Source organism: Scyliorhinus torazame, chromosome 24, assembly GCF_047496885.1.
Source record: "Scyliorhinus torazame isolate Kashiwa2021f chromosome 24, sScyTor2.1, whole genome shotgun sequence".
Lineage (NCBI taxonomy): Eukaryota > Metazoa > Chordata > Chondrichthyes > Carcharhiniformes > Scyliorhinidae > Scyliorhinus > Scyliorhinus torazame.
In genome coordinates this window covers 52,241,407-52,267,134 of record NC_092730.1, presented here as the reverse complement: position 1 = coordinate 52,267,134, position 25,728 = coordinate 52,241,407, and the positions used below count along the sequence as shown (strand labels likewise).

Genomic DNA, 25,728 nt, shown 5'->3' with positions numbered 1-25,728 from the left:
TCTCTCTCACGCACGCCCCCTCTCTCTCACGCACGCCCGCTCTCTCTCACGCACGCCCGCTCACTCTCACGCACGCCCGCTCTCTCTCACGCACGCCCGCTCTCACGCACGCCCGCTCTCCCTCACGCACGCCCGCTCTCCCTCACGCACGCCCGCTCTCCCTCACGCACGCCCGCTCTCCCTCACGCACGCCCGCTCTCCCTCACGCACGCCCGCTCTCCCTCACGCACGCCCGCTCTCCCTCACGCACGCCCGCTCTCCCTCACGCACGCCCGCTCTCTCTCTCGCACGCCCACACACACACACACTCTCTCTCACGGGCGCCCACTCTCTCACACGCACACACCCACTCTCTCTCACGCACGCCCACTCTCCCTCACGCACGCCCACTCTCCCTCACGCACGCCCGCTCTCTCTCACGCACGCCCGCTCTCTCTCACGCACGCCCGCTCTCTCTCACGCACGCCCGCTCTCTGTCACGCACGCCCGCTCTCTCTCACGCACGCCCGCTCTCTCTCACGCACGCCCGCTCTCTCTCACGCACGCCCGCTCTCCCTCACGCACGCCCGCTCTCTCTCACGCACGCCCGCTCTCTCTCACGCACGCCCGCTCTCTCTCACGCACGCCCGCTCTCCCTCACGTACGCCCGCTCTCCCTCACGCACGCCCGCTCTCCCTCACGCACGCCCGCTCTCCCTCACGCACGCCCGCTCTCCCTCCCGCACGCCCGCTCTCCCTCCCGCACGCCCGCTCTCCCTCCCGCACGCCCGCTCTCCCTCCCGCACGCCCGCTCTCCCTCCCGCACGCCCGCTCTCCCTCCCGCACGCCCGCTCTCCCTCCCGCACGCCCGCTCTCCCTCACGCACGCCCGCTCTCCCTCACGCACGCCCGCTCTCCCTCACGCACGCCCGCTCTCCCTCACGCACGCCCGCTCTCCCTCACGCACGCCCGCTCTCTCTCTCGCACGCCCACACACACACACACTCTCTCTCACGGGCGCCCACTCTCTCACACGCACACACCCACTCTCTCTCACGCACGCCCACTCTCCCTCACGCACGCCCACTCTCCCTCACGCATGGCCGCTCTCTCTCACGCACGCCCGCTCTCTCTCACGCACGCCCGCTCTCTCTCACGCACGCCCGCTCTCTCTCACGCACGCCCGCTCTCTCTCACGCACGCCCGCTCTCTCTCACGCACGCCCGCTCTCTCTCACGCACGCCCGCTCTCTCTCACGCATGCCCGCTCACTCTCACGCACGCCCGCTCTCTCGCACGCCCGCTCTCTCTCACGCACGCCCCCTCTCTCTCACGCACGCCCGCTCTCTCTCACGCATGCCCGCTCACTCTCACGCACGCCCGCTCTCTCTCACGCACGCCCGCTCTCACGCACGCCCGCTCTCTCATGCACGCCCGCTCTCTCTCACTCACGCCCGCTCTCTCTCACTCACGCCCGCTCTCTCTATCGCACGCCCGCTCTCTCTCACGCACGCCCGCTCTCTCTCACGCACGCCCGCTCTCTCTCACGCACGCCGGCTCTCTCTCACGCACGCCGGCTCTCTCTCACGCACGCCCGCTCTCTCTCACGCACGCCCGCTCTCTCTCACGCACGCCCGCTCTCTCTCACGCACGCCCGCTCTCTCTCACGCACGCCCGCTCTCTCTCACGCACGCCCGCTCTCTCTCACACGCCCGCTCTCTCTCTCACACGCCCGCTCTCTCTCACGCACGCCCGCTCTCCTCACGCACGCCCGCTCTCTCTCACGCACGCCCGCTCTCTCTCACGCACGCCCGCTCTCTCTCACGCACGCCCGCTCTCTCTCACGCACGCCCGGTCTCTCTCACGCACGCCCGGTCTCTCTCACACACGCCCGGTCTCTCTCACGCACGCCCGGTCTCTCTCACGCACGCCCCGCTCTCTCTCACGCACGCCCGCTCTCTCACGCACGCCCGCTCTCTCACGCACGCCCGCTCTCTCTCACGCACGCCCGCTCTCTCGCACGCCCGCTCTCTCTCTCGCACGCCCGCTCTCTCGCACGCCCTCTCTCTCTCACGCACGCCCCCTCTCTCTCACGCACGCCCGCTCTCTCTCACGCACGCCCGCTCACTCTCACGCACGCCCGCTCTCTCTCACGCACGCCCGCTCTCACGCACGCCCGCTCTCCCTCACGCACGCCCGCTCTCCCTCACGCACGCCCGCTCTCCCTCACGCACGCCCGCTCTCCCTCACGCACGCCCGCTCTCCCTCACGCACGCCCGCTCTCCCTCACGCACGCCCGCTCTCCCTCACGCACGCCCGCTCTCCCTCACGCACGCCCGCTCTCTCTCTCGCACGCCCACACACACACACACTCTCTCTCACGGGCGCCCACTCTCTCACACGCACACACCCACTCTCTCTCACGCACGCCCACTCTCCCTCACGCACGCCCACTCTCCCTCACGCACGCCCGCTCTCTCTCACGCACGCCCGCTCTCTCTCACGCACGCCCGCTCTCTCTCACGCACGCCCGCTCTCTCTCACGCACGCCCGCTCTCTCTCACGCACGCCCGCTCTCCCTCACGTACGCCCGCTCTCCCTCACGCACGCCCGCTCTCCCTCACGCACGCCCGCTCTCCCTCACGCACGCCCGCTCTCCCTCACGCACGCCCGCTCTCCCTCCCGCACGCCCGCTCTCCCTCCCGCACGCCCGCTCTCCCTCCCGCACGCCCGCTCTCCCTCCCGCACGCCCGCTCTCCCTCCCGCACGCCCGCTCTCCCTCACGCACGCCCGCTCTCCCTCACGCACGCCCGCTCTCCTCACGCACGCCCGCTCTCCCTCACGCACGCCCGCTCTCCCTCACGCACGCCCGCTCTCTCTCTCGCACGCCCACACACACACACACTCTCTCTCACGGGCGCCCACTCTCTCACACGCACACACCCACTCTCTCTCACGCACGCCCACTCTCCCTCACGCACGCCCACTCTCCCTCACGCACGGCCGCTCTCTCTCACGCACGCCCGCTCTCTCTCACGCACGCCCGCTCTCTCTCACGCACGCCCGCTCTCTCTCACGCACGCCCGCTCTCTCTCACGCACGCCCGCTCTCTCTCACGCACGCCCGCTCTCTCTCACGCATGCCCGCTCACTCTCACGCACGCCCGCTCTCTCGCACGCCCGCTCTCTCTCACGCACGCCCCCTCTCTCTCACGCACGCCCGCTCTCTCTCACGCACGCCCGCTCACTCTCACGCACGCCCGCTCTCTCTCACGCACGCCCGCTCTCACGCACGCCCGCTCTCTCATGCACGCCCGCTCTCTCTCACTCACGCCCGCTCTCTCTCACTCACGCCCGCTCTCTCTATCGCACGCCCGCTCTCTCTCACGCACGCCCGCTCTCTCTCACGCACGCCCGCTCTCTCTCACGCACGCCGGCTCTCTCTCACGCACGCCGGCTCTCTCTCACGCACGCCCGCTCTCTCTCACGCACGCCCGCTCTCTCTCACCACGCACGCCCGCTCTCTCTCACGCACGCCCGCTCTCTCTCACGCACGCCCGCTCTCTCTCACGCACGCCCGCTCTCTCTCACACGCCCGCTCTCTCTCTCACACGCCCGCTCTCTCTCACGCACGCCCGCTCTCTCTCACGCGCGCCCGCTCTCTCTCACGCACGCCCGCTCTCTCTCACGCACGCCCGCTCTCTCTCACGCACGCCCGGTCTCTCTCACGCACGCCCGGTCTCTCTCACGCACGCCCGGTCTCTCTCACGCACGCCCGCTCTCTCTCACGCACGCCCGCTCTCTCACGCACGCCGCTCTCTCACGCACGCCCGCTCTCTCTCACGCACGCCCGCTCTCTCGCACGCCCGCTCTCTCTCTCGCACGCCCGCTCTCTCGCACGCCCTCTCTCTCTCACGCACGCCCCCTCTCTCTCACGCACGCCCGCTCTCTCTCACGCACGCCCGCTCACTCTCACGCACGCCCGCTCTCTCTCACGCACGCCCGCTCTCACGCACGCCCGCTCTCCCTCACGCACGCCCGCTCTCCCTCACGCACGCCCGCTCTCCCTCACGCACGCCCGCTCTCCCTCACGCACGCCCGCTCTCCCTCACGCACGCCCGCTCTCCCTCACGCACGCCCGCTCTCCCTCACGCACGCCCGCTCTCCCTCACGCACGCCCGCTCTCTCTCTCGCACGCCCACACACACACACACTCTCTCTCACGGGCGCCCACTCTCTCACACGCACACACCCACTCTCTCTCACGCACGCCCACTCTCCCTCACGCACGCCCACTCTCCCTCACGCACGCCCGCTCTCTCTCACGCACGCCCGCTCTCTCTCACGCACGCCCGCTCTCTCTCACGCACGCCCGCTCTCTCTCACGCACGCCCGCTCTCTCTCACGCACGCCCGCTCTCTCTCACGCACGCCCGCTCTCTCTCACGCACGCCCGCTCTCTCTCACGCACGCCCGCTCTCTCTCACGCACGCCCGCTCTCCCACACGTACGCCCGCTCTCCCTCACGCACGCCCGCTCTCCCTCACGCACGCCCGCTCTCCCTCACGCACGCCCGCTCTCCCTCACGCACGCCCGCTCTCCCTCCCGCACGCCCGCTCTCCCTCCCGCACGCCCGCTCTCCCTCCCGCACGCCCGCTCTCCCTCCCGCACGCCCGCTCTCCCTCCCGCACGCCCCGCTCTCCCTCACGCACGCCCGCTCTCCCTCACGCACGCCCGCTCTCCCTCACGCACGCCCGCTCTCCCTCACGCACGCCCGCTCTCCCTCACGCACGCCCGATCTCCCTCACGCACGCCCGCTCTCCCTCACGCACGCCCGCTCTCCCTCACGCACGCCCGATCTCCCTCACGCACGCCCGCTCTCCCTCACGCACGCCCGCTCTCCCTCACGCACGCCCGCTCTCCCTCACGCACGCCCGCTCTCCCTCACGCACGCCCGGTCTCACTCACGGACGCCCGCTCTCCCTCACGCACGCCCGCTCTCTCTCACGCACGCCCGCTCTCTCTCTCACGCACGCCCGCTCTCTCTCTCACGCACGCCCGCTCTCTCTCTCACGCACGCACGCTCTCTCTCACGCACGCCCGCTCTCTCTCACGCACGCCCGCTCTCTCTCACGCACGCCCGCTCTCTCTCACGCACGCCCGCTCTCTCTCACGCACGCCCGCTCTCTCACGCACGCCCGCTCTCTCTCACGCACGCCCGCTCTCTCTCTCGCACGCCCGCTCTCTCTCTCGCAACGCCCGCTCTCTCTCTCGCACGCCCGCTCTCTCTCACGCACGCCCCCTCTCTCTCACGCACGCCCGCTCTCTCTCACGCACGCCCGCTCTCTCTCACGCACGCCCGCTCTCCCTCACGCACGCCCGCTCTCCCTAACGCACGCCCGCTCTCCCTAACGCACGCCCGCTCTCCCTCACGCACGCCCGCTCTCCCTCACGCACGCCCGCTCTCCCTCACGCACGCCCGCTCTCCCTCACGCACGCCCGCTCTCCCTCACGCACGCCCGCTCTCCCTCACGCACGCCCGCTCTCCCTCACGCACGCCCGCTGTCCCTCACGCACGCCCGCTCTCTCTCTCGCACGCCCACACACACACACACTCTCTCTCACGGGCGCCCACTCTCTCACACGCACACACCCACTCTCTCTCACGCACGCCCACTCTCCCTCACGCACGCCCACTCTCCCTCACGCACGCCCGCTCTCCCTCACGCACGCCCGCTCTCCCTCACGCACGCCCGCTCTCCCTCACGCACGCCCGCTCTCCCTCACGCACGCCCGCTCCCCCTCACGCACGCCCGCTCTCCCTCACGCACGCCCGCTCTCCCTCACGCACGCCCGCTCTCCCTCACGCACGCCCGCTCTCCCTCACGCACGCCCGCTCTCCCTCACGCACGCCCGCTCTCCCTCACGCACGCCCGCTCTCCCTCACGCACGCCCGCTCTCCCTCACGCACGCCCGCTCTCCCTCACGCACGCCCGCTCTCCCTCACGCACGCCCGCTCTCCCTCACGCACGCCCGCTCTCCCTCACGCACGCCCGCTCTCCTCACGCACGCCCGCTCTCCCTCACGCACGCCCGCTCTCCCTCACGCACGCCCGCTCTCCCTCACGCACGCCCGCTCTCCCTCACGCAAGCCCGCTCTCTCTCACGCACGCCCCTCTCCCTCACGCAAGCCCGCTCTCTCTCACGCACGCCCTCTCTCTCTCACGCACGCCCTCTCTCTCTCACGCACGCCCGCTCTCTCTCACGCACGCCCGCTCTCTCTCACGCACGCCCGCTCTCTCTCACGCACGCCCGCTCTCTCTCAAGCACGTCCGCTCTCTCTCACGCACGCCCGCTCTCTCTCACGCACGCCCGCTCTCTCTCAAGCACGCCCGCTCTCTCTCTCACGCACGCCCGCTCTCTCTCTCACGCACGCCCGCTCTCTCTCTCACGCACGCCCGCTCTCTCTCACGCACGCCCGCTCTCTCTCACGCACGCCCGCTCTCTCTCACGCACGCCCGCTCTCTCTCACTCACGCCCGCTCTCTCTCACGCACGCCCGCTCTCTCTCACGCACGCCCGCTCTCTCTCACGCACGCCCGCTCTCTCTCACGCACGCCCGCTCTCTCTCACGCACGCCCGCTCTCTCTCACGCACGCCCGCTCTCTCTCACGCACGCCCGCTCTCTCTCACGCACGCCCGCTCTCTCTCACGCACGCCCGCTCTCTCTCACGCACGCCCGCTCTCTCTCACGCACGCCCGCTCTCTCTCACGCACGCCCGCTCTCTCTCACGCACGCCCGCTCTCTCTCTCGCACGCCCGCTCTCTCTCTCGCACGCCCGCTCTCTCTCTCGCACGCCCGCTCTCTCTCACGCGCGCCCGCTCTCTCTCACGCGCGCCCGCTCTCTCTCACGCGCGCCCGCTCTCTCTCACGCGCGCCCGCTCTCCCTCACGCACGCCCGCTCTCCCTCACGCACGCCCGCTCTCCCTCACGCACGCCCGCTCTCCCTCACGCACGCCCGCTCTCCCTCACGCACGCCCGCTCTCCCTCACGCACGCCCGCTCTCGCTCACGCACGCCCGCTCTCCCTCACGCACGCCCGCTCTCCCTCACGCACGCCCGCTCTCCCTCACGCACGCCCGCTCTCTCTCACGCACGCCCGCTCTCTCTCACGCACGCCCGCTCTCTCTCACGCACGCCCGCTCTCTCTCACGCACGTCCGCTCTCCCTCACGCACGCCCGTTCTCCCTCACGCACGCCCGCTCTCCCTCACGCACGCCCGCACTCCCTCACGCACGCCCGCACTCCCTCACGCACGCCCGCTCTCCCTCACGCACGCCCGCTCTCCCTCACGCACGCCCGCTCTCCCTCACGCACGCCCGCTCTCCCTCACGCACGCCCGCTCTCCCTCACGCACGCCCGCTCTCCCTCACGCACGCCCGCTCTCCCTCACGCACGCCCGCTCTCCCTCACGCACGCCCGCTCTCCCTCACGCACGCCCGCTCTCCCTCACGCACGCCCGCTCTCTCGCACGCCCACTCTCTCTCTCGCACGCCCACACACACACACACTCTCTCTCACGGGCGCCCACTCTCTCACACGCACACACCCACTCTCTCTCACGCACGCCCACTCTCCCTCACGCGCGCCCACTCTCTCTCACGCGCGCCCACTCTCTCTCACGCGCGACCACTCTCTCTCACGCGCGCCTACTCTCTCTCACGCGCGCCCACTCTCACTCACGCGCGCCCACTCACTCTCACGCGCGCCCACTCTCTCTCACGCGCGCCCACTCTCTCTCACGCGCGCCCACTCTCTCTCACGCGCGCCCACTCTCCCTCACGCGCGCCCACTCTCCCTCACGCGCGACCACTCTCTCTCACGCGCGCCCACTCTCTCTCACGCGCGCCCACTCTCTCTCACGCGCGCCCACTCTCTCTCACGCGCGCCTACTCTCTCTCACGCGCGCCCACTCTCTCTCACGCGCGCCCACTCTCTCTCACGCGCGCCCACTCTCTCTCACGCGCGCCCACTCTCTCACGCGCGCCCACTCTCTCTCACGCGCGCCCACTCTCTCTCACGCGCGCCCACTCTCTCTCACGCGCGCCCGCTCTCTCTCACGCGCGCCCGCTCTCCCTCACGCACGCCCGCTCTCCCTCACGCACGCCCGCTCTCCCTCACGCACGCCCGCTCTCCCTCACGCACGCCCGCTCTCCCTCACGCACGCCCGCTCTCCCTCACGCACGCCCGCTCTCCCTCACGCACGCCCGCTCTCGCTCACGCACGCCCGCTCTCCCTCACGCACGCCCGCTCTCCCTCACGCACGCCCGCTCTCTCTCACGCACGCCCGCTCTCTCTCACGCACGCCCGCTCTCTCTCACGCACGCCCGCTCTCTCTCACGCACGCCCGCTCTCTCTCACGCACGTCCGCTCTCCCTCACGCACGCCCGTTCTCCCTCACGCACGCCCGCTCTCCCTCACGCACGCCCGCACTCCCTCACGCACGCCCGCACTCCCTCACGCACGCCCGCTCTCCCTCACGCACGCCCGCTCTCCCTCACGCACGCCCGCTCTCCCTCACGCACGCCCGCTCTCCCTCACGCACGCCCGCTCTCCCTCACGCACGCCCGCTCTCCCTCACGCACGCCCGCTCTCCCTCACGCACGCCCGCTCTCCCTCACGCACGCCCGCTCTCCCTCACGCACGCCCGCTCTCTCGCACGCCCACTCTCTCTCTCGCACGCCCACACACACACACACTCTCTCTCACGGGCGCCCACTCTCTCACACGCACACACCCACTCTCTCTCACGCACGCCCACTCTCCCTCACGCACGCCCACTCTCCCTCACGCACGCCCGCTCTCTCTCACGCACGCCCGCTCTCTCTCACGCACGCCCGCTCTCTCTCACGAATGCCCGCTCTCTCTCACGCACGCCCGCTCTCTCTCACGCACGCCCGCTCTCTCTCACGCACGCCAGCTCTCACGCACGCCCGCTCTCTCTCACGCACGCCCGCTCTCTCTCACGCACGCCCGCTCTCTCTCACGCACGCCCGCTCTCTCTCACGCACGCCCGCTCTCTCTCACGCACGCCCGCTCTCCCTCACGCACGCCCGCTCTCCCTCACGCACGCCCGCTCTCCCTCACGCACGCCCGCTCTCCCTCACGCACGCCCGCTCTCCCTCACGCACGCCCGCTCTCCCTCCCTCACGCCCCGCTCTCCCTCACGCACGCCCGCTCTCCCTCACGCACGCCCGCTCTCCCTCACGCACGCCCGCTCTCCCTCACGCACGCCCGCTCTCCCTCACGCACGCCCGCTCTCCCTCACGCACGCCCGCTCCCCCTCACGCACGCCCGCTCCCCCTCACGCACGCCCGCTCCCCCTCACGCACGCCCGCTCTCCCTCACGCACGCCCGCTCTCCCTCACGCACGCCCGCTCTCCCTCACGCACGCCCGCTCTCCCTCACGCACGCCCGCTCTCCCTCACGCACGCCCGCTCTCCCTCACGCACGCCCGCTCTCCCTCACGCACGCCCGCTCTCCCTCACGCACGCCCGCTCTCCCTCACGCACGCCCGCTCTCCCTCACGCACGCCCGCTCTCCCTCACGCACGCCCGCTCTCTCTCACGCACGCCCGCTCTCCCTCACGCACGCCCGCTCTCCCTCACGCACGCCCGCTCTCCCTCACGCACGCCCGCTCTCCCTCACGCACGCCCGCTCTCCCTCACGCACGCCCGCTCTCCCTCACGCACGCCCGCTCTCCCTCACGCACGCCCGCTCTCCCTCACGCACGCCCGCTCTCCCTCACGCACGCCCGCTCTCCCTCACGCACGCCCGCTCTCCCTCACGCACGCCCGCTCTCTCTCTCACGCACGCCCGCTCTCTCTCTCACGCACGCCCGCTCTCTCTCTCACGCACGTCCGCTCTCTGTCACGCACGCCCGCTCTCTCTCACGCACGCCCGCCCTCTCTCACGCACGCCCGCTCTCTCACGCACGCCCGCTCTCTCTCACTCACGCCCGCTCTCTCTATCGCACGCCCGCTCTCTCTCACGCACGCCCGCTCTCTCTCACGCACGCCCGCTCTCTCTCACGCACGCCCGCTCTCTCTCACGCACGCCCGCTCTCTCTCACGCACGCCCGCTCTCTCTCACGCACGCCCGCTCTCTCTCACGCACGCCCGCTCTCTCTCACGCACGCCCGCTCTCTCTCACGCACGCCCGCTCTCTCTCACGCACGCCCGCTCTCTCTCACGCACGCCCGGTCTCTCTCACGCACGCCCGCTCTCTCTCACGCACGCCCGCTCTCTCTCACGCACGCCCGCTCTCTCTCACGCACGCCCGCTCCCTCACGCACGCCCGCTCTCTCTCACGCACGCCCGCTCTCTCTCACGCACGCCCGCTCTCTCTCTCGCACGCCCGCTCTCTCTCTCGCACGCCCGCTCTCTCTCTCGCACGCCCGCTCTCTCTCTCGCACGCCCGCTCTCTCTCTCGCACGCCCGCTCTCTCTCACGCACGCCCCCTCTCTCTCACGCACGCCCGCTCTCTCTCACGCACGCCCGCTCTCCCTCACGCACGCCCGCTCTCCCTCACGCACGCCCGCTCTCCCTCACGCACGCCCGCTCTCCCTCACGCACGCCCGCTCTCCCTCACGCACGCCCGCTCTCTCTCTCGCACGCCCACACACACACACACTCTCTCTCACGGGCGCCCACTCTCTCACACGCACACACCCACTCTCTCTCACGCACGCCCACTCTCCCTCACGCACGCCCACTCTCCCTCACGCACGGCCGCTCTCTCTCACGCACGCCCGCTCTCTCTCACGCACGCCCGCTCTCTCTCACGCACGCCCGCTCTCTCTCACGCACGCCCGCTCTCTCTCACGCACGCCCGCTCTCTCTCACGCACGCCCGCTCTCTCTCACGCACGCCCGCTCTCTCTCACGCATGCCCGCTCACTCTCACGCACGCCCGCTCTCTCGCACGCCCGCTCTCTCTCACGCACGCCCCCTCTCTCTCACGCACGCCCGCTCTCTCTCACGCATGCCCGCTCACTCTCACGCACGCCCGCTCTCTCTCACGCACGCCCGCTCTCACGCACGCCCGCTCTCTCATGCACGCCCGCTCTCTCTCACTCACGCCCGCTCTCTCTCACTCACGCCCGCTCTCTCTATCGCACGCCCGCTCTCTCTCACGCACGCCCGCTCTCTCTCACGCACGCCCGCTCTCTCTCACGCACGCCGGCTCTCTCTCACGCACGCCCGCTCTCTCTCACGCACGCCCGCTCTCTCTCACGCACGCCCGCTCTCTCTCACGCACGCCCGCTCTCTCTCACGCACGCCCGCTCTCTCTCACACGCCCGCTCTCTCTCTCACACGCCCGCTCTCTCTCACGCACGCCCGCTCTCTCTCACGCACGCCCGCTCTCTCTCACGCACGCCCGCTCTCTCTCACGCACGCCCGCTCTCTCTCACGCACGCCCGCTCTCTCTCACGCACGCCCGGTCTCTCTCACGCACGCCCGGTCTCTCTCACGCACGCCCGCTCTCTCTCACGCACGCCCGCTCTCTCACGCACGCCCGCTCTCTCACGCACGCCCGCTCTCTCTCACGCACGCCCGCTCTCTCGCACGCCCGCTCTCTCTCTCGCACGCCCGCTCTCTCGCACGCCCTCTCTCTCTCACGCACGCCCCCTCTCTCTCACGCACGCCCGCTCTCTCTCACGCACGCCCGCTCACTCTCACGCACGCCCGCTCTCTCTCACGCACGCCCGCTCTCACGCACGCCCGCTCTCCCTCACGCACGCCCGCTCTCCCTCACGCACGCCCGCTCTCCCTCACGCACGCCCGCTCTCCCTCACGCACGCCCGCTCTCCCTCACGCATGCCCGCTCTCCCTCACGCACGCCCGCTCTCCCTCACGCACGCCCGCTCTCCCTCACGCACGCCCGCTCTCTCTCTCGCACGCCCACACACACACACACTCTCTCTCACGGGCGCCCACTCTCTCACACGCACACACCCACTCTCTCTCACGCACGCCCACTCTCCCTCACGCACGCCCACTCTCCCTCACGCACGCCCGCTCTCTCTCACGCACGCCCGCTCTCTCTCACGCACGCCCGCTCTCTCTCACGCACGCCCGCTCTCTCTCACGCACGCCCGCTCTCTCTCACGCACGCCCGCTCTCCCTCACGCACGCCCGCTCTCTCTCACGCACGCCCGCTCTCTCTCACGCACGCCCGCTCTCTCTCACGCACGCCCGCTCTCCCTCACGTACGCCCGCTCTCCCTCACGCACGCCCGCTCTCCCTCACGCACGCCCGCTCTCCCTCACGCACGCCCGCTCTCCCTCCCGCACGCCCGCTCTCCCTCCCGCACGCCCGCTCTCCCTCCCGCACGCCCGCTCTCCCTCCCGCACGCCCGCTCTCCCTCACGCACGCCCGCTCTCCCTCACGCACGCCCGCTCTCCCTCACGCACGCCCGCTCTCCCTCACGCACGCCCGCTCTCCCTAACGCACGCCCGCTCCCCCTCACGCACGCCCGCTCTCCCTCACGCACGCCCGCTCTCCCTCACGCACGCCCGCTCTCCCTCACGCACGCCCGCTCTCCCTCACGCACGCCCGCTCTCCCTCACGCACGCCCGCTCTCCCTCACGCACGTCCGCTCTCCCTCACGCACGCCCGCTCTCCCTCACGCACGCCCGCTCTCCCTCACGCACGCCCGCTCTCCCTCACGCACGCCCGCTCTCCCTCACGCACGCCCGCTCTCCCTCACGCACGCCCGCTCTCCCTCACGCACGCCCGCTCTCCCTCACGCACGCCCGCTCTCCCTCACGCACGCCCGCTCTCCCTCACGCACGCCCGCTCTCCCTCACGCACGCCCGCTCTCCCTCACGCACGCCCGCTCTCCCTCACGCACGCCCGCTCTCCCTCACGCACGCCCGCTCTCTCTCACGCACGCCCGCTCTCTCTCACGCACGCCCGCTCTCTCTCACGCACGCCCGCTCTCTCTCACGCACGCCCGCTCTCTCTCTCGCACGCCCGCTCTCTCTCTCACGCACGCCCGCTCTCTCTCTCACGCACGCCCGCTCTCTCTCACGCACGCCCGCTCTCTCTCACGCATGCCCGCTCTCTCTCAAGCACGCCAGCTCTCTCTCTCACGCACGCCCGCTCTCTCTCACGCACGCCCGCTCTCTCTCACGCACGCCCGCTCTCTCTCACTCACGCCCGCTCTCTCTCACGCATGCCCGCTCTCTCTCACGCACGCCCGCTCTCTCTCACGCACGCCCGCTCTCTCTCACGCACGCCCGCTCTCTCTCACGCACGCCCGCTCTCTCTCACGCACGCCCGCTCTCTCTCACGCACGCCCGTTCTCTCTCACGCACGCCCGCTCTCTCTCACGCACGCCCGCTCTCTCTCACGCACGCCCGCTCTCTCTCTCGCACGCCCGCTCTCTCTCTCGCACGCCCGCTCTCTCTCTCGCACGCCCGCTCTCTCTCTCGCACGCCCGCTCTCTCTCACGCACGCCCGCTCTCTCTCACGCACGCCCGCTCTCTCTCACGCACGCCCGCTCTCCCTCACGCACGCCCGTTCTCCCTCACGCACGCCCGCTCTCCCTCACGCACGCCCGCTCTCACTCACGCACGCCCGCTCTCCCTCACGCACGCCCGCTCTCCCTCACGCACGCCCGCTCTCCCTCACGCACGCCCGCTCTCCCTCACGCACGCCCGCTCTCCCTCACGCACGCCCGCTCTCCCTCACGCACGCCCGCTCTCCCTCACGCACGCCCGCTCTCCCTCACGCACGCCCGATCTCCCTCACGCACGCCCGCTCTCCCTCACGCACGCCCGCTCTCCCTCACGCACGCCCGATCTCCCTCACGCACGCCCGCTCTCCCTCACGCACGCCCGCTCTCCCTCACGCACGCCCGCTCTCCCTCACGCACGCCCGCTCTCCCTCACGCATGCCCGGTCTCACTCACGGACGCCCGCTCTCCCTCACGCACGCCCGCTCTCTCTCACGCACGCCCGCTCTCTCTCTCACGCACGCCCGCTCTCTCTCTCACGCACGCCCGCTCTCTCTCTCACGCACGCCCGCTCTCTCTCACGCACGCCCGCTCTCTCTCACGCACGCCCGCTCTCTCTCACGCACGCCCGCTCTCTCTCACGCACGCCCGCTCTCTCTCACGCACGCCCGCTCTCTCTCACGCACGCCCGCTCTCTCTCACGCACGCCCGCTCTCTCACGCACGCCCGCTCTCTCTCACGCACGCCCGCTCTCTCTCTCGCACGCCCGCTCTCTCTCTCGCACGCCCGCTCTCTCTCTCGCACGCCCGCTCTCTCTCTCGCACGCCCGCTCTCTCTCTCGCACGCCCGCTCTCTCTCACGCACGCCCCCTCTCTCTCACGCACGCCCGCTCTCTCTCACGCACGCCCGCTCTCTCTCACGCACGCCCGCTCTCCCTCACGCACGCCCGCTCTCCCTAACGCACGCCCGCTCTCCCTAACGCACGCCCGCTCTCCCTCACGCACGCCCGCTCTCCCTCACGCACGCCCGCTCTCCCTCACGCACGCCCGCTCTCCCTCACGCACGCCCGCTCTCCCTCACGCACGCCCGCTCTCCCTCACGCACGCCCGCTCTCCCTCACGCACGCCCGCTGTCCCTCACGCACGCCCGCTCTCTCTCTCGCACGCCCACACACACACACACTCTCTCTCACGGGCGCCCACTCTCTCACACGCACACACCCACTCTCTCTCACGCACGCCCACTCTCCCTCACGCACGCCCACTCTCCCTCACGCATGCCCGCTCTCCCTCACGCACGCCCGCTCTCTCTCACGCACGCCCGCTCTCCCTCACGCACGCCCGCTCTCCCTCACGCACGCCCGCTCTCCCTCACGCACGCCCGCTCCCCCTCACGCACGCCCGCTCTCCCTCACGCACGCCGGCTCTCCCTCACGCACGCCGGCTCTCCCTCACGCACGCCCGCTCTCCCTCACGCACGCCCGCTCTCCCTCACGCACGCCCGCTCTCCCTCACGCACGCCCGCTCTCCCTCACGCACGCCCGCTCTCCCTCACGCACGCCCGCTCTCCCTCACGCACGCCCGCTCTCCCTCACGCACGCCCGCTCTCCCTCACGCACGCCCGCTCTCCCTCACGCACGCCCGCTCTCCCTCACGCACGCCCGCTCTCCCTCACGCACGCCCGCTCTCCCTCACGCACGCCCGCTCTCCCTCACGCACGCCCGCTCTCCCTCACGCACGCCCGCTCTCCCTCACGCACGCCCGCTCTCCCTCACGCACGCCCGCTCTCCCTCACGCACGCCCGCTCTCTCTCACGCACGCCCTCTCTCTCTCACGCACGCCCGCTCTCTCTCACGCACGCCCGCTCTCTCTCACGCACGCCCGCTCTCTCTCACGCACGCCCGCTCTCTCTCAAGCACGTCCGCTCTCTCTCACGCACGCCCGCTCTCTCTCACGCACGCCCGCTCTCTCTCAAGCACGCCCGCTCTCTCTCTCACGCACGCCCGCTCTCTCTCTCACGCACGCCCGCTCTCTCTCTCACGCACGCCCGCTCTCTCTCACGCACGCCCGCTCTCTCTCACGCACGCCCGCTCTCTCTCACGCACGCCCGCTCTCTCTCACTCACGCCCGCTCTCTCTCACGCACGCCCGCTCTCTCTCACGCACGCCCGCTCTCTCTCACGCACGCCCGCTCTCTCTCACGCACGCCCGCTCTCTCTCACGCACGCCCGCTCTCTCTCACGCACGCCCGCTCTCTCTCACGCACGCCCGCTCTCTCTCACGCACGCCCGCTCTCTCTCACGCACGCCCGCTCTCTCTCACGCACGCCCGCTCTCTCTCACGCACGCCCGCTCTCTCTCACGCACGCCCGCTCTCTCTCACGCACGCCCGCTCTCTCTCACGCACGCCCGCTCTCTCTCACGCACGCCCGCTCTCTCTCACGCACGCCCGCTCTCTCTCACGCACGCCCGCTCTCTCTCTCGCACGCCCGCTCTCTCTCTCGCACGCCCGCTCTCTCTCTCGCACGCCCGCTCTCTCTCACGCACGCCCGCTCTCTCTCACGCACGCCCGCTCTCTCTCACGCACGCCCGCTCTCTCTCACGCACGCCCGCTCTCCCTCACGCACGCCCGCTCTCCCTCACGCACGCCCGCTCTCCCTCACGCACGCCCGCTCTCCCTCACGCACGCCCGCTCTCCCTCACGCACGCCCGCTCTCCCTCACGCACGCCCGCTCTCCCTCACGCACGCCCGCTCTCACTCACGGACGCCCGCTCTCCCTCACGCACGCCCGCTCTCTCTCTCACGCACGCCCGCTCTCTCTCTCACGCACGCCCGCTCTCTCTCACGCACGCCCGCTCTCTCTCACGCACGCCCGCTCTCTCTCACGCACGCCCGCTCTCTCTCACGCACGCCCGCTCTCTCACGCACGCCCGCTCTCTCTCACGCACGCCCGCTCTCTCTCTCGCACGCCCGCTCTCTCTCTCGCACGCCCGCTCTCTCTCTCGCACGCCCGCTCTCTCTCACGCACGCCCCCTCTCTCTCACGCACGCCCGCTCTCTCTCAAGCACGCCCGCTCACTCTCACGCACGCCCGCTCTCTCTCACGCACGCCCGCTCTCTCTCACGCACGCCCGCTCTCCCTCACGCACGCCCGCTCTCCCTCACGCACGCCCGCTCTCCCTCACGCACGCCCGCTCTCCCTCACGCACGCCCGCTCTCCCTCACGCACGCCCGCTCTCCCTCACGCACGCCCGCTCTCCCTCACGCACGCCCGCTCTCCCTCACGCACGCCCGCTCTCCCTCACGCACGCCCGCTCTCTCTCTCGCACGCCCACACACACACACACTCTCTCTCACGGGCGCCCACTCTCTCACACGCACACACCCACTCTCCCTCACGCACGCCCACTCTCCCTCACGCACGCCCGCTCTCTCTCACGCACGCCCGCTCTCTCTCACGCACGCCCGCTCTCTCTCACGCACGCCCGCTCTCTCTCACGCACGCCCGCTCTCTCTCACGCACGCCCGCTCTCTCTCACGCACGCCCGCTCTCTCTCACGCACGCCCGCTCTCTCTCACGCACGCCCGCTCTCTCTCACGCACGCCCGCTCTCTCTCACGCACGCCCGCTCTCTCTCTCGCACGCCCGCTCTCTCTCTCGCACACCCGCTCTCTCTCTCGCACGCCCGCTCTCTCTCACGCACGCCCCCTCTCTCTCACGCACGCCCGCTCTCTCTCACGCACGCCCGCTCACTCTCACGCACGCCCGCTCTCTCTCACGCACGCCCGCTCTCTCTCACGCACGCCCGCTCTCCCTCACGCACGCCCGCTCTCCCTCACGCACGCCCGCTCTCCCTCACGCACGCCCGCTCTCCCTCACGCACGCCCGCTCTCCCTCACGCACGCCCGCTCTCCCTCACGCACGCCCGCTCTCTCTCTCGCACGCCCACACACACACACACTCTCTCTCACGGGCGCCCACTCTCTCACACGCACACACCCACTCTCTCACACGCACACACCCACTCTCTCTCACGCACGCCCACTCTCCCTCACGCACGCCCACTCTCCCTCACGCACGCCCGCTCTCTCTCACGCACGCCCGCTCTCTCTCACGCACGCCCGCTCTCTCTCACGCACGCCCGCTCTCTCTCACGCACGCCCGCTCTCTCTCAAGCACGTCCGCTCTCTCTCACGCACGCCCGCTCTCTCTCACGCACGCCCGCTCTCTCTCAAGCACGCCCGCTCTCTCTCTCACGCACGCCCGCTCTCTCTCTCACGCACGCCCGCTCTCTCTCACACACGCCCGCTCTCTCTCACGCACGCCCGCTCTCTCTCACGCACGCCCGCTCTCTCTCACTCACGCCCGCTCTCTCTCACGCACGCCCGCTCTCTCTCACGCACGCCCGCTCTCTCACACGCACGCCCGCTCTCTCTCACGCACGCCCGCTCTCTCTCACGCACGCCCGCTCTCTCTCACGCACGCCCGCTCTCTCTCACGCACGCCCGCTCTCTCTCACGCACGCCCGCTCTCTCTCACGCACGCCCGCTCTCTCTCACGCACGCCCGCTCTCTCTCACGCACGCCCGCTCTCTCTCACGCACGCCCGCTCTCTCTCTCGCACGCCCGCTCTCTCTCTCGCACGCCCGCTCTCTCTCTCGCACGCACGCTCTCTCTCACGCACGCCCGCTCTCTCTCACGCACGCCCGCTCTCTCTCACGCACGCCCGCTCTCTCTCACGCACGCCCGCTCTCTCTCACGCACGCCCGCTCTCTCTCACGCACGCCCGCTCTCCCTCACGCACGCCCGCTCTCCCTCACGCACGCCCGCTCTCCCTCACGCACGCCCGCTCTCCCTCACGCACGCCCGCTCTCCCTCACGCACGCCCGCTCTCCCTCACGCACGCCCGCTCTCCCTCACGCACGCCCGCTCTCCCTCACGCACGCCCGCTCTCCCTCACGCACGCCCGCTCTCCCTCACGCACGCCCGCTCTCCCTCACGCACGCCCGCTCTCCCTCACGCACGCCCGCTCTCACTCACGGACGCCCGCTCTCCCTCACGCACGCCCGCTCTCTCTCTCACGCACGCCCGCTCTCTCTCTCACGCACGCCCGCTCTCTCTCACGCACGCCCGCTCTCTCTCACGCACGCCCGCTCTCTCTCACGCACGCCCGCTCTCTCTCACGCACGCCCGCTCTCTCACGCACGCCCGCTCTCTCACGCACGCCCGCTCTCTCTCACGCACGCCCGCTCTCTCTCTCGCACGCCCGCTCTCTCTCTCGCACGCCCGCTCTCTCTCTCGCACGCCCGCTCTCTCTCACGCACGCCCCCTCTCTCTCACGCACGCCCGCTCTCTCTCAAGCACGCCCGCTCACTCTCACGCACGCCCGCTCTCTCTCACGCACGCCCGCTCTCCCTCACGCACGCCCGCTCTCCCTCACGCACGCCCGCTCTCCCTCACGCACGCCCGCTCTCCCTCACGCACGCCCGCTCTCCCTCACGCACGCCCGCTCTCCCTCACGCACGCCCGCTCTCCCTCACGCACGCCCGCTCTCTCTCTCGCACGCCCACACACACACACACTCTCTCTCACGGGCGCCCACTCTCTCACACGCACACACCCACTCTCTCTCACGCACGCCCACTCTCCCTCACGCACGCCCACTCTCCCTCACGCACGCCCGCTCTCTCTCACGCACGCCCGCTCTCTCTCACGCACGCCCGCTCTCTCTCACGCACGCCCGCTCTCTCTCACGCACGCCCGCTCTCTCTCACGCACGCCCGCTCTCTCTCACGCACGCCCGCTCTCTCTCACGCACGCCCGCTCTCTCTCACGCACGCCCGCTCTCTCTCACGCACGCCCGCTCTCTCTCACGCACGCCCGCTCTCTCTCACGCACGCCCGCTCTCCCTCACGCACGCCCGCTCTCACTCACGCACGCCCGCTCTCCCTCACGCACGCCCGCTCTCCCTCACGCACGCCCGCTCTCCCTCACGCACGCCCGCTCTCCCTCACGCACGCCCGCTCTCCCTCACGCACGCCCGCTCTCCCTCACGCACGCCCGCTCTCCCTCACGCACGCCCGCTCTCCCTCACGCACGCCCGCTCACCCTCACGCACGCCCGCTCTCCCTCACGCACGCCCGCTCTCCCTCACGCACGCCCGCTCTCCCTCACGCACGCCCGCTCTCCCTCACGCACGCCCGCTCTCCCTCACGCACGCCCGCTCTCCCTCACGCACGCCCGCTCTCCCTCACGCACGCCCGCTCTCCCTCACGCACGCCCGCTCTCCCTCACGCACGCCCGCTCTCCCTCACGCACGCCCGCTCTCCCTCACGCACGCCCGCTCTCCCTCACGCACGCCCGCTCTCCCTCACGCACGCCCGCTCTCTCTCACGCACGCCCGCTCTCTCTCACGCACGCCCGCTCTCTCTCACGCACGTCCGCTCTCTCTCACGCACGCCCGCTCTCTCTCTCACGCACGCCCGCTCTCTCTCTCACGCACGCCCGCTCTCTCTCACGCACGCCCGCTCTCTCTCAAGCACGCCCGCTCTCTCTCTCACGCACGCCCGCTCTCTCTCTCACGCACGCCCGCTCTCTCTCACGCACGCCCGCTCTCTCTCACGCACGCCCGCTCTCTCTCACGCACGCCCGCTCTCTCTCACGCACGCCCGCTCTCTCTCACTCACGCCCGCTCTCTCTCACGCACGCCCGCTCTCTCTCACGCACGCCCGCTCTCTCTCACGCACGCCCGCTCTCTCTCACGCACGCCCGCTCTCTCTCACGCACGCCCGCTCTCTCTCACGCACGCCCGCTCTCTCTCACGCACGCCCGCTCTCCCTCTCGCACGCCCGCTCTCCCTCACGCACGCCCGCTCTCTCTCACGCACGCCCGCTCTCTGTCACGCACGCCCGCTCTCTCTCACGCACGCCCGCTCTCTCTCACGCACGCCCGCTCTCTCTCACGCACGCCCGCTCTCCCTCACGCACGCCCGCTCTCCCTCACGCACGCCCGCTCTCCCTCTCGCACGCCCGCTCTCCCTCACGCACGCCCGCTCTCCCTCACGCACGCCCGCTCTCCCTCACGCACGCCCGCTCTCCCTCACGCACGCCCGCTCTCCCTCACGCACGCCCGCTCTCCCTCACGCACGCCCGCTCTCCCTCACGCACGCCTGCTCTCCCTCACGTCGCCCACTCTCTCGCACGCCCACTCTCTCTCTCGCACGCCCACACACACACACTCTCTCTCACGGGCGCCCACTCTCTCACACGCACACGCCCGCTCTCTCTCACGCACGCCCGCTCTCTCCCACGCACGCCCGCTCTCTCTCACGCACGCCCGCTCTCTCTCACGCACGCCCGCTCTCTCTCACGCACGCCCGCTCTCTCTCACGCACGCCCGCTCTCTCTCTCACGCACGCCCGCTCTCTCTCTCACTTACGCCCGCTCTCTCTCACGCACGCCCGCTCTCTCTCACGCACGCCCGCTCTCTCTCTCACGCACGCCCGCTCTCTCTCACGCACGCCCGCTCTCTCTCACGCATGCCCGCTCTCTCTCACGCACGCCCGCTCTCTCTCACGCACGCCCGCTCTCTCTCACGCACGCCCGCTCTCTCTCACGCACGCCCGTTCTCTCTCACGCACGCCCGCTCTCTCTCACGCACGCCCGCTCTCTCTCACGCACGCCCGCTCTCTCACGCACGCCCGCTCTCTCACGCACGCCCGCTCTCTCACGCACGCCCGCTCTCACGCACGCCCGCTCTCTCTCTCGCACGCCCGCTCTCTCTCTCGCACGCCCGCTCTCTCTCTCGCACGCCCGCTCTCTCTCACGCACGCCCCCTCTCTCTCACGCACGCCCGCTCTCTCTCACGCACGCCCGCTCACTCTCACGCACGCCCGCTCTCTCTCACGCACGCCCGCTCTCTCTCACGCACGCCCGCTCTCCCTCACGCACGCCCGCTCTCCCTCACGCACGCCCGCTCTCCCTCACGCACGCCCGCTCTCTCTCACGCACGCCCGCTCTCTCCCCCGCACGCCCGCTCTCTCTCACGCACGCCCGCTCTCTGTCACGCACGCCCGCTCTCCCTCACTCACGCCCGCTCCCACTCACGCACGCCCGCTCTCCCTCACGCACGCCCGCTCTCCCTCACGCACGCCCGCTCTCCCTCACGCACGCCCGCTCTCCCTCACGCACACCCGCTCTCCCTCACGCACGCCCGCTCTCCCTCACGCACGCCCGCTCTCCCTCACGCACGCCCGCTCTCCCTCACGCACGCCCGCTCTCCCTCACGCACGCCCGCTCTCCCTCACGCACGCCCGCTCTCCCTCACGCACGCCCGCTCTCCCTCACGCACGCCCGCTCTCCCTCACGCACGCCCGCTCTCCCTCACGCACGCCCGCTCTCCCTCACGCACGCCCTCTCTCCCTCACGCACGCCCGCTCTCTCTCACGCACGCCCGCTCTCTCTCACGCACGCCCGCTCTCTCTCACGCACGCCCGCTCTCTCTCACGCACGCCCGCTCTCTCTCACGCACGCCCGCTCTCTCTCAAGCACGCCCGCTCTCTCTCTCACGCACGCCCGCTCTCTCTCTCACGCACGCCCGCTCTCTCTCACGCACGCCCGCTCTCTCTCACGCACGCAAGCTCTCTCTCACGCACGCCCGCTCTCTCTCACTCACGCCCGCTCTCTCTCACGCACGCCCGCTCTCTCTCACGCACGCCCGCTCTCTCGCACGCCCGCTCTCTCTCACGCACGCCCGCTCTCTCTCACGCACGCCCGCTCTCTCTCACGCACGCCCGCTCTCTCTCACGCACGCCCGCTCTCTCTCACGCACGCCCGCTCTCTCTCTCGCACGCCCGCTCTCCCTCACGCACGCCCGCTCTCTCTCACGCACGCCCGCTCTCTCTCACGCACGCCCGCTCTCTCTCACGCACGCCCGCTCTCTCTCACGCACGCCCGCTCTCCCTCACGCACGCCCGCTCTCCCTCACGCACGCCCGCTCTCCCTCACGCACGCCCGCTCTCCCTCACGCACGCCCGCTCTCCCTCACGCACGCCCGCTCTCCCTCTCGCACGCCCGCTCTCCCTCTCGCACGCCCGCTCTCCCTCACGCACGCCCGCTCTCCGTCACGCACGCCCGCTCTCCCTCACGCACGCCCGCTCTCCCTCACGCACGCCCGCTCTCCCTCACGCACGCCCGCTCTCCCTCACGCACGCCCGCTCTCCCTCACGCACGCCCGCTCTCCCTCACGTCGCCCACTCTCTCGCACGCCCACTCTCTCTCTCGCACGCCCACACACACACACTCTCTCTCACGGGCGCCCACTCTCTCACCCGCACACGCCCGCTCTCTATCACGCACGCCCGCTCTCTCTCACGCACGCCCGCTCTCTCTCACGCACGCCCGCTCTCTCTCACGCACGCCCGCTCTCTCTCACGCACGCCCGCTCTCTCTCTCACGCACGCCCGCTCTCTCTCTCACTTACGCCCGCTCTCTCTCACGCACGCCCGCTCTCTCTCACGCACGCCCGCTCTCTCTCTCACGCACGCCCGCTCTCTCTCACGCACGCCCGCTCTCTCTCACGCACGCCCGCTCTCTCTCACGCACGCCCGCTCTCTCTCACGCACGCCCGCTCTCTCTCACGCACGCCCGCTCTCTCTCACGCACGCCCGTTCTCTCTCACGCACGCCCGTTCTCTCTCACGCACGCCCGCTCTCTCTCACGCACGCCCGCTCTCTCTCACGCACGCCCGCTCTCTCACGCACGCCCGCTCTCTCACGCACGCCCGCTCTCTCTCACGCACGCCCGCTCTCTCTCTCGCAGGCCCGCTCTCTCTCTCGCACGCCCGCTCTCTCTCTCGCACGCCCGCTCTCTCTCTCGCACGCCCGCTCTCTCTCACGCACGCCCGCTCACTCTCACGCACGCCCGCTCACTCTCACGCACGCCCGCTCTCTCTCACGCACGCCCGCTCTCTCTCACGCACGCCCGCTCTCCCTCACGCACGCCCGCTCTCCCTCACGCACGCCCGCTCTCTCTCACGCACGCCCGCTCTCTCTCACGCACGCCCGCTCTCTCTCACGCACGCCCGCTCTCTCTCACGCACGCCCGCTCTCTCTCACGCACGTCCGCTCTCACGCACGCCCGCTCTCTCTCTCACGCACGCCCGCTCTCTCTCTCACGCACGCCCGCTCTCTCTCTCACGCACGCCCGCTCTCTCTCTCACGCACGCCCGCTCTCTCTCTCACGCACGCCCGCTCTCTCTCTCACGCACGCCCGCTCTCTCTCTCACGCACGCCCGCTCTCTCTCACGCACGCCCGCTCTCTCTCAAGCACGCCCGCTCTCTCTCAAGCACGCCCGCTCTCTCTCTCACGCACGCCCGCTCTCTCTCTCACGCACGCCCGCTCTCTCTCACGCACGCCCGCTCTCTCTCACGCACGCCCGCTCTCTCTCATGCACGCCCGCTCTCTCTCACTCACGCCCGCTCTCTCTCACGCACGCCCGCTCTCTCTCACGCACGCCCGCTCTCTCTCACGCACGCCCGCTCTCTCTCACGCACGCCCGCTCTCTCTCACGCACGCCCGCTCTCTCTCTCGCACGCCCGCTCTCCCTCACGCACGCCCGCTCTCTCTCACGCACGCCCGCTCTCTGTCACGCACGCCCGCTCTCTCTCACGCACGCCCGCTCTCTCTCACGCACGCCCGCTCTCTCTCACGCACGCCCGCTCTCCCTCACGCACGCCCGCTCTCCCTCACGCACGCCCGCTCTCCCTCACGCACGCCCGCTCTCCCTCTCGCACGCCCGCTCTCCCTCACGCACGCCCGCTCTCCCTCACGCACGCCCGCTCTCCCTCACGCACGCCCGCTCTCCCTCACGCACGCCCGCTCTCCCTCACGCACGCCCGCTCTCCCTCACGCACGCCCGCTCTCCCTCACGCACGCCTGCTCTCCCTCACGTCGCCCACTCTCTCGCACGCCCACTCTCTCTCTCGCACGCCCACACACACACACTCTCTCTCACGGGCGCCCACTCTCTCACACGCACACGCCCGCTCTCTCTCACGCACGCCCGCTCTCTCTCACGCACGCCCGCTCTCTCTCACGCACGCCCGCTCTCTCTCACGCACGCCCGCTCTCTCTCACGCACGCCCGCTCTCTCTCACGCACGCCCGCTCTCTCTCACGCACGCCCGCTCTCTCTCACGCACGCCCGCTCTCTCTCTCACGCACGCCCGCTCTCTCTCTCACTTACGCCCGCTCTCTCTCACTTACGCCCGCTCTCTCTCACGCACGCCCGCTCTCTCTCACGCACGCCCGCTCTCTCTCTCACGCACGCCCGCTCTCTCTCACGCACGCCCGCTCTCTCTCATGCATGCCCGCTCTCTCTCACGCACGCCCGCTCTCTCTCACGCACGCCCGCTCTCTCTCACGCACGCCCGCTCTCTCTCACGCACGCCCGTTCTCTCTCACGCACGCCCGCTCTCTCTCACGCACGCCCGCTCTCTCTCACGCACGCCCGCTCTCTCACGCACGCCCGCTCTCTCACGCACGCCCGCTCTCTCACGCACGCCCGCTCTCACGCACGCCCGCTCTCTCTCTCGCACGCCCGCTCTCTCTCTCGCACGCCCGCTCTCTCTCTCGCACGCCCGCTCTCTCTCACGCACGCCCCCTCTCTCTCACGCACGCCCGCTCTCTCTCACGCACGCCCGCTCACTCTCACGCACGCCCGCTCTCTCTCACGCACGCCCGCTCTCTCTCACGCACGCCCGCTCTCCCTCACGCACGCCCGCTCTCCCTCACGCACGCCCGCTCTCCCTCACGCACGCCCGCTCTCTCTCACGCACGCCCGCTCTCTCCCCCGCACGCCCGCTCTCTCTCACGCACGCCCGCTCTCTGTCACGCACGCCCGCTCTCCCTCACTCACGCCCGCTCCCACTCACGCACGCCCCCTCTCCCTCACGCACGCCCGCTCTCCCTCACGCACGCCCGCTCTCCCTCACGCACGCCCGCTCTCCCTCACGCACACCCGCTCTCCCTCACGCACGCCCGCTCTCCCTCACGCACGCCCGCACGCCCGCTCTCCCTCACGCACGCCCGCTCTCCCTCACGCACGCCCGCTCTCCCTCACGCACGCCCGCTCTCCCTCACGCACGCCCGCTCTCCCTCACGCACGCCCGCTCTCCCTCACGCACGCCCGCTCTCCCTCACGCACGCCCGCTCTCCCTCACGCACGCCCGCTCTCCCTCACG

At 71.1% G+C, this 25,728-nt stretch overlaps 1 long non-coding RNA gene across 1 annotated transcript in view; it reads left to right on the top strand.

Moving 5' to 3' along the window:
- LOC140400063 (uncharacterized) overlaps positions 1 to 25,728 on the top strand; it is a 74,551-nt gene that overhangs the window by 12,070 nt on the left and 36,753 nt on the right. The gene's annotated exons all lie outside the window — the stretch shown is intronic.